Source organism: Castor canadensis, chromosome 2, assembly GCF_047511655.1.
Source record: "Castor canadensis chromosome 2, mCasCan1.hap1v2, whole genome shotgun sequence".
Taxonomy (NCBI): Eukaryota; Metazoa; Chordata; class Mammalia; order Rodentia; family Castoridae; genus Castor; species Castor canadensis.
The window spans coordinates 176,005,826-176,018,745 of NC_133387.1; the positions used below are offsets into that span (position 1 = coordinate 176,005,826).

General features: G+C 36.5%; 1 pseudogene; it reads right to left on the bottom strand.

Annotated features, from left to right (window-relative positions):
• Positions 1-1,651: 1,651 nt before the first annotated feature.
• LOC109678185 (olfactory receptor 8C8-like) lies at positions 1,652-2,608 on the bottom strand (annotated as a pseudogene).
• Positions 2,609-12,920: the final 10,312 nt, after the last annotated feature.

Sequence of the window (12,920 nt, forward strand, 5' to 3'; positions counted from 1 at the left end):
ACCAGCATGGCCACATAAGTGCTGGGGAAAATGTCCCTCCAATTTAAGAAGCCAGGGAATTTTAAAATGAAAATTTGTTGAAAAGGAAGTATAAATCAGTTACCTGAACCAAAACTGGCTACAGAGGAAAGGGGCAGTACAATGTGAAGTGAGCACAGTCCTGGGAAAAGACATAAAGAAAAGTCTGGCTGATTCTTGGTTTCTTGGTACTAAAAGCAATGCAGATATCACATGGATGTCTAATCTTCAACATACAGGGAAGTAATGTAGAGCAACTTTTTCATTATCTTTTTTTTACATGATTGATTTCACTAAAGCTATAGATAAAATAAAGTCCTATAATCTCTTCCTTTTCTCCATGCTCCAGCCTATCACCTAGTTGAACACATTTCCTAACTCTCTTACCATTTTGTGAATCATCTCTGTGCTACATATATTGACTAAGGCCACCACTCCAACATAGTCCCTACTTTTGAATTCATTGTGAAACAACTCTCAAGAAAGTTACTCTGTTTCTTCACAGTTCTTCCATCCTTCTGTTGCTTCAATGCATCCACAATATGCTCAAATACTGGGCTCTGTATCATTAGCCTGGCAGCCTGAAGCAAGTCACATAAACATGCACTCATCCAGAGAACAGGATAAAGAGATGGTTATTAGGAAAGCTAAAAAATGTTGCGGCACACAGAATAAAAAAAGATTATTCTAGGAGAAAATTATTCTTCTAAGAGAAAACAAAAGTATAATTTACTTATTGAAAGAGTATATCTAAATTGGGCATGATTCATACCACATATTTTTGTTTGTTTTTCATCTTTTTTTACAGTTGCTGGGGATTTAACCAAGGTTGGAACAGTGCACTACAACCTCAGGCTTCTGTTTGTGTTTTTCAATGAAGAAAATAAACTTTATTTTGCAAACAAAGGAAACCATGTTATCCAGATAGAGAAGCAAAGAAAGAAATAGTCTTCCTGGTTACAGTCTGCATTGTACCTCAGAATAATATTGTCTAATTTTAAAACAAAATCATAGACACATCCACACAAATATGGAAAATTGGTCACAACTTTAAATCTATTTAATACCAAATAACAGTTAAGCATGCGTTCTCATTATTGGTAGGTTTTAAAAACGTAGAGTGACATGGAGAACTCATATATCCTCGCACGTCTATAAAAACAAACTGAAGTCCAGCTGAGCACACAATTCATTACAAATGCAAGGTTTAGTATCCAAGAAAGCAAAAATTGCCAAAAGAACCCTGTAAAAAAACTGGACTCTTTCACAATTTTGTCACATACACACTTTTTATAATCTGTTCTATGTTAATGCAGTTACAGGCAATAAAACACTTGAAACAAGAAAGAAAATTGTTTTGTAAAATCAAGAATGAGATGAACTTTTCAGAAAGCCCCCAGAGAATAAAATACCAGGTTGAAATATCTTTGGGACTAAGGATGACTCTCAACATCAGAACAGACCTACACAGTTACAGGGAGAGGAGTAAGAACGAAAGATATTGGAGTAGAAATCCTGCCTAGGATGTAGAAAGGAAGATGAAGAAAAGAAAAAATAGAATGAAAAGCAGAAAGAAATGGATTGAAAAAAAGAGCAATGGGGCTAGGTACTAGGGCAATCCCACTGCCTTCATTCAGTTTCTGATTCTCTTTAGTGTTCTCTTAAAAGCAAGTTTGACATCCTTGTTCTTAAGGCTATAAATGAGTGGGTTCAACATGGGCACGACAAAAGAGTAGAGCACTGAGAACAATTTCCCCTGACCCCTGGACCCAGTAGATTTTGGCTTTGCATAGGTAAGTAACCCAGACCCATAGAAGAGGCCAACAGTTATTATGTGAGAACCACAGGTACCTAGGGCTTTGGACCAACCCTTAGCTGATGATATGTTTATGACATTAAAAAGAATTAAAGTATAGGATATTAAGATAATGAGGCTAGATAAAATGACAATTGTACCAACAGCAACAGAGCTCACAAGCTCATTGACATAGGTGCTACTGCATGAGAGCTGGAGGAGGGGGAAAACTTCACAGATGTAGTGGTTGATGATTTTGGAATCACAAAAGTTGAGCTGGAGCATATACCCTGTGTGGGTCAGGGCACCAGCAAAACCCACTAAGTATGAACTGACCATCAGCAAGAAACAGGCTCTAGGGGACATGAGAACCGTGTATAGCAGGGGCTGACAGATAGCCACATAGCGATCATAGGCCATGGCTGTCAGCACATAGCATTCAGAGTTGACAAAAAAGCAGAAGAAGAATAATTGAGTCATTCAACCAATATAAGAGATACTGTTCCTCTCTGAAACAAAGCCCATAAGCATCTTGGGGGTAATGACAAATGAATAACAGAAATCGATACAGGACAAATTCAAGAGAAAAAAGTACATGGGAGTGTGAAGATGAGAATTCAGGCAAATCAGATTCATTAAGCTGAAGTTTCCCACAATAGTGACTATGTAGTTGATCAGGAACAGAAAAAAGAGGGGTAGTTTGAGCTCAGGTTGGTTTGTCAGTCCCATGAGAATAAACTCCATCACTGCAGAATCATTTTCCACAGTCATTTGCTTTACAGGTGAGATCTGGAGGAACAGAGGTAGAAGGTGACATTAAAAATGAGCCCTCATTCTTAGCCCAAAGAGGGAGAATGTGCTGCTGTTTTCCAAGCTCAGATTGTCTGAAGACAAACAACAAGACATCCAAGAGCAAGAATTTGCATACTGATTGCTATAGAATTCCCATTACTGTCTACTCCTAACCAAGGTTAAATGTCTCTGATCATTAGAAAGTGGTTAACCAAACAGCGTTTCTGAACATTAATTCCTCCATTTGCTTCATTCTTTGCTAAGGATTAGAACTGAAAAGAGCAATAATAGTGATGTTCTCAGAAGTCATGATTTATAGACTTTGGGGTTTGAACGGAAAATATCAAGAAAAATGTTTCAGTAGTCACCTTTGTTCCCCTGGAAAACTCACTGCTTCTGGATTTCAAGAGAACTTCTGCCTCACTCCCCTAGGGGCTCAAATTTCTGATGATTAAGGACATTATTGTCATCCACACAGACCTGCCTCTGACCTTCTAGAACATAAAAACTGGAAAACATGTCAAAACTTTTAATTGATACTATATCCAGAAGGTTCTCTTCACTATTAAAAAGAAACAACCTTATATGAGCCTTCACAGCACCACCTCAGTCAAATGAGAATGTATTTCAATCCCCATATTTCTGGGAAAGTGATTACAAGCACAGAAAATTATTGTCTCCCTTATGATTTCTCCACAGATTATCTGAGCCATTTGAGGGTAGAAATTACTAACTAAGTCTGTGTTTACAGCCTGTGACATACACCTAACATTGGATCCTTTGAGACTGAAATTTCTACTCAACATTAATTTCCCACAAGGCATATAGTCCCTAGGATGGAGCAGTGGGTGGTTCCCCTTCTTCTCTCTCCACACCATGACTTATCCAAGAGAATAAACTCTAGAGGCATGGTCACTTTCATTTCTAGGAAATTCTTAATGCACCTGGATTGCATTAATAAACATTATATTTTAGGGTTAACACTCTACACAAAAGATGTTGAAGCAAAATGATTGAAAGAATAGGAGATGGTCAAATCAGTATGAGTTTAAATCCATTTTTTGGAAAATCCTAGTTAGAGGACAGCTGACAAGAAATTTAATGTCTGACACTTCTGTATTTATATTTATATCTAGATATACCTGTGTATATCTACAAAAAGAAACTCATAAAAATCTTCCTCATTGGCTTCTTATGATGATCAACTGAAAAGATCCACATAAAGTTTTAGAAATTGCCTGATACATAGAAAGAACCTGATAGGTTAAGTAACCTTTTGATCCACAAATACATATATATAGATCAGGAATTTTCAATTGATAGAGTTGATATGTGAATGAGAAAAGTTTTGTTGCATAGTCTGTGTAGTAAAGAACACACAAACCCCCTCTATTAATTAGGTAAAATTACAATCCTGCTACCACATATACACATTGCATGTTAATTGGGCCCATCAAAATCTCCTCCAAACATCACATGTGATGACACTCTTGAGGCTCAGAAAGTGGTACTCCATTGTATGGCACATTGACACGTGAGTGGTTTAAATGAAGGACATTGTAAAAGTTCTGAACACAGTGTTTTTTATATAATTCCTTTCCTCCTGTTTGTTCTTCTTTATCTCCAAAGGCAGATCATAGAAACTAAGAATTCTTCTTCCATAGGAAGGTCACAGAAACTAGGACCCATCAACTTCAAAGTTAGTCATTAAATCTAGAAATATGCTAATCTCTTCTCACCCCTGTACATGTGCTATATACAAATGTACCTGACCAATACCCAGGAGGAAAAAATGCAACACAAAGAGACCAAAGAGAATCAGAACAGACAGGCCTTGCTGGATTTCTCCTTCCCACCTACTACATAAGATGATCTGTTTTTGTCAAATGCATTTCTACAGAGCTTCCCATTCTAGATCAATCCAGACTATATAAATAGACAGTTTTCTTTGGTCTTTTGGTCATTTCTGCAGGGCACCTGTGTCTTATGGAACTTTGATTAAATAAATCTATTGTGTCCTTCACTTATTAAGCTGTGTTAGTCAGGACCCCTTATGATGATAAATTACAGCATCACACCTTCCCTATCCTATAGCAGGAACTCATCCATGTTTGGGAGCCACTGGTCTATCTGTATCACATGAACTTCTGGTAGATCTGCCTCACAGGCTTATTTGTACCTATTTTGTACCAAAGATTAATTAATGTGCATAAGCTTAATTTATAATTTCTTATTATTGTCAGTGATGATCTTACTCAGATCATCATTTTTTCAGTTATTCTCACAACCATACCAGCAACTAATACACAATTATACTCCACCACCTCCTTCTACTCATTATCTTAATCCAGTCTCCAAGTCCCAAAGAATCCTATCCCTCACAAGTATGTACCTTCTTTTCTCTTAGGTAGTTTTTGTAGTCAGGCTTCATCTCATATTTGGATTAATCTGGCATTCTACTAACTGGGACTCCTATTGAAAATGAGAATGACATTTGTTCCCACATACCATCACTTCATGCACACATGACATTTCCCACATCTGGAAACACCTGGAGGTGCCATCCTATTTATTGACCTTTGATACAATAATACTAATTATCTAGAAGCCACTGTTCTTCAAAATTTTGAAGGCACTGCTCAAATTTAGGGCCTGATAACTCTCATAACATAAACCTAGTTATGTTCTCCCACTTGGGGTGCTCTTAAGATTTTATATTTATTTCCACTGTTCTGAAAATTCACACTGTTGTATCTTATATGTGTCTATATTTCTACATTAAGAGGAGTGTCAATTGCCAGGCACAGTGGCTTATTTCTACAATTCTACCCATTTGGAAAGTGGAAATTAGGAGCATCCCACTTCAAGGCCAGCTACTGGGGAAAAAAGTAAGTGAGACATTATCCCAACAAAAAAGTTAGGCATGGTGTCATTCCAGCTGCTGGAAGCATAGTAGGAGGTTTAAGAGACTCTATCTCAGAAATAACCTAAGCAAAAATGAATGGGAGTTCAACTCATGTGATGCAGCTCCTGTCTAGCAAGTTTGAGGCCCTGTGATGAAATCCCAGTAAAGACAAAAAGGAAAATAGGTTCATCGATTAAGACCATTTAGAAAACTTAAGACCTTTAGTTCTGGAAGTTTTGCTTATATTATATGAATTAAGATGTTCTATTAATATCTTCAACCTACTTACTTGAACTTCCACTATTCACGTGCAGATATCCTGGAATTGATTCATTGTATGAGACAGTGTATGCTTGACCTCCATGTGTATAGGGTACCAGGAAGACTGACATTGAGAAAAAAGCATGAGTTCTCAGGAGACATGGAGTTTAGTATTCTACTACACATGCTTGATTCATTTTCCCAAAATACCAATCAACCTCTGCAAAAGACATGTCACCTTTCAGAAATTGTAAAATTTCATTTTATAACTTAAATGAAACACATTAACATTTACTTTGCTTTTTGGCAACCATTTGCATTTTTGGAGTCATGTTTCATGAAATTAAGGTCAGGGCAACATTCAGTGGATCACACAATGATTTAAATTCAAATGACCAAAATGCAGGACTGACTAAGATCTTTTCCTCTTTGGCTAAGCCCAATTTGTGCATGTGACTGTATAGAGGGTTTTTTTTTTTTTTAACATTTTTTTAATTTTGTTTTTTTGTTTGTTTGGTTTTGACTGAGTTTGGTCAAAACTGTGAAATAGATCTGCAAATTAAATATGATTACTGTATTTTTCTCCTATTTTCTGTGTCTCTATTCTATGGAACACACGATCAATTTCTTCTGGGACTTTTGTTATGTTTTATCTTTTTATTACCATTTGTAACATTCAGGAGTGTATCTTGTATTCTTGGGTTACCTAACATCCTCTTGGAATTATCTCTTTCCAGCTGTTTCTGCTTCTGCAAGTTTCACATGTGATGTTAGAAATTCCTTGAGAATGTATGAACATGCCTGTACCTACTTAAGATGTGGGAAAGGTGCTCTAAAAGCAGATGAGTGTCTGCAAGTCAGCATTTAGCACTGATCAACTGAGCTTCACTGAACATTGTCCATTTCAGTGGAGAAATCTTAGTGGAAATACTGCCTAGGACTCCTAAGGTGGACTGGTTTGATTATTAAAGAAGGGTCTTCCAAACTTCTGAAAGAATAAATTTGAGTTTTAAACATTAATGAAGGAATCTTCTACCCTTTTCCATTTTTTAATAAGGCAAAATTTCTCACATACACATATGCTCTCCTAATTGTGATACTCTGCTTCTATTTCTTCAATGAATAAAATTCTAGTCTTTTATTTAAATAGGATATAAATAGAGGTACTCACCTGGTTGTATGTAGAGTTACATGACATGTGAAGATCCAATTACTTCCTAAAAAGACTTTTAAGCATTTTATTTTTCTGTCCCCAACTTCACTTTTCACAAAGATATTTGGTGCCACAAACTTGTGATCATATGCAGAGTGCATTGTATACATGGGGGGTTATTATTGATTTCCCTAGGTATAGGTTAGTACAGAAGACATCAAAATGCCAAAACAAGTATTACTGATGTTCTAGCTTACAATACTTGAGGGTTGCTTTGACTCTCTAGGGATAGTTTATTCCTTTGATTATTTTGCACTTGTAAGTTAGTGCCATTTTTAACTCCCTTTCTCCCACACTAGTGACTTTTGGGAAGCAATAGAAGCAGCATGTCTGCCATCTCTAATTAGAATCCTCTGGCAGCACAGCAGGTAGTACTGGGGAGCACACCTGGGAGACTGATGGTTAAAGATCCCAGGTCAGGAGCAATTCTGTTCTATAAGAGTAAAAGATGCAAAAGCCTGAAATTCCAAGTTAAAATACTTAGGCTGGAAGCAAGGCCAATAAAACAGAATGTAATACAGACCTTGCTCTGGGACCCCTCAGTCTGATATGAAAGACAACCATGAAAACTGAGATTTGCACCACCATCTGTTACTATTTGTCAATCACAGTGCTAAATTCTTTGCATACCTTCCCTTGTCTCACCCTTACAATCACTTTCCCAACCAAGCATCCCTCTCTCACACATAAAAACATGAAGCTAGGACAAATTAATTGATCGTTCCAAGGGCAAAACCAATCAATATAAGTTGTCATTATGCATGCTCTCATAACTTCTGATACATTCTCCATCCCAATTTTTTTCATCTTTAACTCCTGTTTTTTCCTAAAAACTATGAATTTTATAAGGACATGGATCATGCTGCCTTATTTACCACTTTGTTCCTGGTGATAAGAACAGTTCAGGCTACAAAGGAGCTCCTCAAATATTTGTGGAAAGTAATGTTCTCTGACTGTAAGCCTTTACAACATTTCCACATTACTCATACACTTAGGAATCGAGTCTACAAGCACAATGACCTCAATTCCTTTCTCTCAGCCACCACACATGCCTAGGTGCATCTTATACAAAATGCCCAAAGTAGCCAATCTATAGACAAAAAGTAAGTTTGTGGTTGCCTTTGGCATGGGATATTTTAACTAAATTGTGCTACTGAACTCATAATCCAAAAATTGTTCCACATTATCACATCCACTGATTTTGACAATAATTTCATAGGTAATTTACTGAGGACATTACAATATTTTCAAGCAATAAGGATGGGAAAATTCCATGTCCATACCAAAAGCAAAAACCTCAATCCCTGCTTCACAGCATTTAAAAATTTCACAAAACGAATTATCGATATGAACATAAGCATTTATACATTTAGAAAACTGCCAAAGATAAAAGCTTTATAATCTAAGGTTTGGCAAAGATTAAGGTAAGAAACTACCAAAAGAAAAATCCATGAATGGAAAAAGAAGTAGCACACATACACATGCACAGAGAGAGAGAGAGGTTGTTTTGTGGGTCTGCCTAAGGGGAATTAAGTGGACTACAGGGAGGCAGGAAACAGGAAGAGATGCTAGAGAGTGAAAAATATTGAAGCACTGCATCTGTATTTGAAGATAATATAATGTAATCACTGTAGGCTGCAGGTGATAGAAAAAAGTCATGGGGGGTTAATCTGATTAAACTAAGATATATACATGTCTGAAATGCCATGAAAAAATCCCCCTAAACTATCAATATACACTTCAAAATGAAAGGAGAGGAAGGTAAAACATGTCATTTTCAAGGATGAATACCAATGGGACAGGGGAATGCATAAGGAAAGGATGAAGAAGGGCAAATATGACAGATTTTTGTCTGTATCCACGTATGAAAGTAGAAAAATGAAACCTGTTGAAATTGTGCTCAGAAATGGGGGAGGAAGGCTAATGGAGAACAATGGAGGGGAAGAATCATTTTTTTAAAAAAATATACTTTTATCTGAGAAATAAGGTATTAACAGAATGAAATGACAAACTTGAGAAAATATACTTTCAAACCATATACCTAAAAAAAAAAACTTTATCCTGAATATATAGAGAACATTTAAAGATCAAAAACAAACATAGTAACACTTAAACAAATAAACAGATGAGATGAAGAAATACTTTACCAAAGAAGATACAGGGATAACAAATATTTTAAACATAGTCAACATCAATACTCACTAGGGAAATAAAAATAAAATAATAAGATACTATTAAATATCAATGCTATTAAATATGTTAAAATGAAAACTATGAATATCTGTAGTGCTCCACTTTACTGTGGGGACACAAAATGGTGCAGCCTCATCAGAAAACATTTCTTATAAAGTTGTTTACATGCAACTGTTTTCTTAAGTAGATGAAAACTTGTGCTCACACAAAATCAATACATGTATAGAGCAGTTTACTGCCTTTTATCTGGTGAATGCATGAGGAACTATACTCCTGGGTACAATGACTCCTACTCAGGAATATAAAGAATTCGTAACTGACTCATTAAAGACATGGATGAACCTCAGTTTTACTATGTCGCAAAAAAAAAAAGCTAAACTAAAAGACTATGCAGTTGTGGTAAACACATATAAGATTGTTATTGTATTGATGGATTGTATTGGGTTAAGGCATGAAAAATTGTTGAAATAAAGAAGTGTTAGCTAGTGTGTGTTAGGGCTTGGAGGCCAGCCGGAGTGTGACAAGCTGATATGCTAATGAGCCAAACCTAAGGTGACAGTCTGGATAACAGAAGTGGTGAGGCCACCACAGGGTATATAAACTCAGTCCAGAACCCAAAGCTTTGCTTGCCTCCTTGACATCGGAGACCATGGGGTCAGAGACCCTGACGTGGAGGCAGGCCCTGCTTGCCCCTTCTCCCGTCGACCACTGGGTGTCAGGGGTGAACCGTGAACTGGACCTGCACTGAAGGGGCTGTGAGGATCTCCTGGGGCGCAACTATGCCCCCCTCATCGGCTGAGAAGACGGCGCACGGTGAGCGAGACTTGGGGGAAAGTCTGAGTAACTCCTGGCTAGCTAGGGTAGTAGAGATAGGCATTAGGATCCACAGGAAAATGCCATGTGAATGTGTTTGAATAAAAGCCTGCTCTCTGAAATGAGTCTCCTGAGTACTGTCTTTCTGTACCCAATTGAACCAATAGGCGCTCACGACAGTAGTACATGATTCCACTCATATGAGATTCTTACAAAGGCAACACTGTCTATTGCAACAAAAAACAGGTCAGTGGCTTCTAATAGGGGTCGGGAGGTTTTACTTATAAAGAGGTTGGAAATACCTTGATTTGGGTGATGGTTGCTCTGTCTCTTGCATTCGGTAGTTGCTGAACTGTATACTAAGTATTATTGATCTTTATTTGAATTAAAACTTTCATTAAAAAGACATTGGTCAAATGTCAAATGAAGGAACTGATGATGCTCCTTTGAGAGATGAAATGAAAGTGATGGGGAAACAAACACAATTCCATGAGCACCAAAATATTAGGTGCTCATGTTTTCTAACTTCATGTTTTCCCTGAAAGCTACTCTCCTTTAAGTTCATCTCACTTAAAGTACTGAAAAATATTCATAATAATATGATTAAGCTTCTATGTGAAAACATTTGATGTGATTTTAACACGTATTAATATGGAGTTGAATGTAAGTGGAAAAAAAGTTTTCCAATTCAAACTTTCTGTATAGAGAAAGTAGGATGCAAATAGAAGATGAATGTGACAATATCCATAACTTTACCAAATACTTATAATGACACTTACAGAATTCAATAATTGCAAAAGAAGTTGATGTATCCTAAAATTATTTTATAATACATGTACCTATTATGTTAATTTTTTAAATTCCAGATTTGAATATAAACTATTTTATTTATAAACATTAATAAAAGTGGTTTTAATATCAAAGTTAAGTTAATTAGACTTTCCAGGTCAAAACTACAATCTTACCTATGAAATGAGCCTACTGACTTCACAGTACTGGATAATTGAAGTTTCACCATGATGTACTGCTGCCCTCAGTATGGTGCTCAGACCACATGTAATGTCTGGACCTGTGAAGCATGTTTCACTATTTAGACTGTGCCAAAGGATACAGTCATGGATATAATGGGTTTGTGTGTGTGTGTGTGTGTGTGTGTGTGTGTGTGTGTGTGTGTGTCTGTGGTTATGTATAGTCATGGACATAAAAAATCCTTATTTTACATCTTTAGTAGCAATCTATGTCTTTATTAAAACATGTACTTAATAAAATTCAAACCAAACAGTCCTCTAATTAGACATATACTATAATAAGTATAATCAAAAGGAATTCAAATTTACTTGAGAATTTAAAGGTTTTTTTTTTTTCTTTTTTTTGCAGTACTGGGGTTGGAACTCAGGACCTACCCCTTGAGCCACTCCACCAGCCATGGTTTCTTGGTTGGGTATTTTTGAGATAGGGTCTAGCAAACTACTTCTCCAGGCTGACTTGGAACCATTATCCTCCCGATCTCTGCTCGGGTTGCAAGCATGAGCCACTAGTACCCAGCAGAGATTTTATATTTAAACACATTATAATAGTGACTTAAATAATATAGTAAATATAAGTACTTATACATCTTCACCAAAGACTGTAACTTTAATCAGACTAAGGTTCTTAACTGCCATTGGTATCTAATAAGGCTATTCTTACATGTGAATGTTTTACAACTTTCTTAAAACATGGTGTGTTTCTTTAAGGTATAGCTCAGTAGTAGACTATGATTAGCATGTGGGAGGACTTAAGTTCAATCTCCAGCAATGAAATTAAAACAAAAATTAAAGTGACAATGAACTATTATACCCTAGCTTAAAATGTACCCACTGACACATTTGCCATAAATTCACTCTAGGTAGTGATGGTCAATAGTTCTCTTCTGTGTAACAGACAAATGAGAACATTTTCTAGGGCACAATTTCCTATTATCCTTTTGTTAATAACTCCTTTACTTTTTGTTGCTCCAAATGGTGGCATAATGTTTAAATTGGTGTGTTCTGCTAAGGAAATAGTGACATGTCCCATCAGAAGTGTTGACCCAAATTCTTCAGTCTCAGTATCACAGAGAAATGATCATTGTCTCTTTGTAGCTCACACTTTTAACTCCACATTAAAATCACAATTCTGCAGAGCTGAGCATCTTTCTAGTAAGGTATCGTATCTTAAATAAAGGGCTTAGTAATCTATAACAGACATTAGTCCAAAGAAAAAGGAGAAGTTGTAAGATAAATTCCCTAAGCTACCAGCAAATGACCAGATAATTTGGAAAAATGCCTAATCACCAGGACATTTTATGTTTTAATTTGGATATAAGAAAGCTTAAATCACTTGTTATGAATGCACACTGGCTATAGATGACAGGGACAGGACAGTGTGCAGTGTGAGACAGGGAAATAGAATGTAAAGAGAAGGTTCTGCTGGTTCTTGGCTGTTTCATTCTAAAAGCAGTGTTGGTGTCACATTGATACCTAATAATCAGCATACAGGAAAGGAATGTGAGAAGATTTTCTTTTGTCATTTGTTTTGTTGAATTTGCAGAAGCTATGGTTAAAATAAATTTCTGTTATCTCTTCCTTCTCTCCATCCTACAGCCTTTCACTTAGTTGAAGATATCCGAAAACTCCTCTCTTCCCACTTCGTAAATCATCTCTCTGCTGTACACATTGGTTGAGGCCACCATTCCCATATATTCCCCACTTTTCAACTCACTGGGAAGCAACTCTTCAGAAGGTCTCCCTGCTTCTTCACAATCCTCCTGTCTTTCCATTGATTCCCACGATGCACACTATGTTCCAAACCTGAGCTTTGTATCATTAGCTCTGTGGGCTTATGTAAGTCACATAAACATATCCCCGCCAGAGAATAGAATAAAGAATCATGTTTATTAGGATATGTAA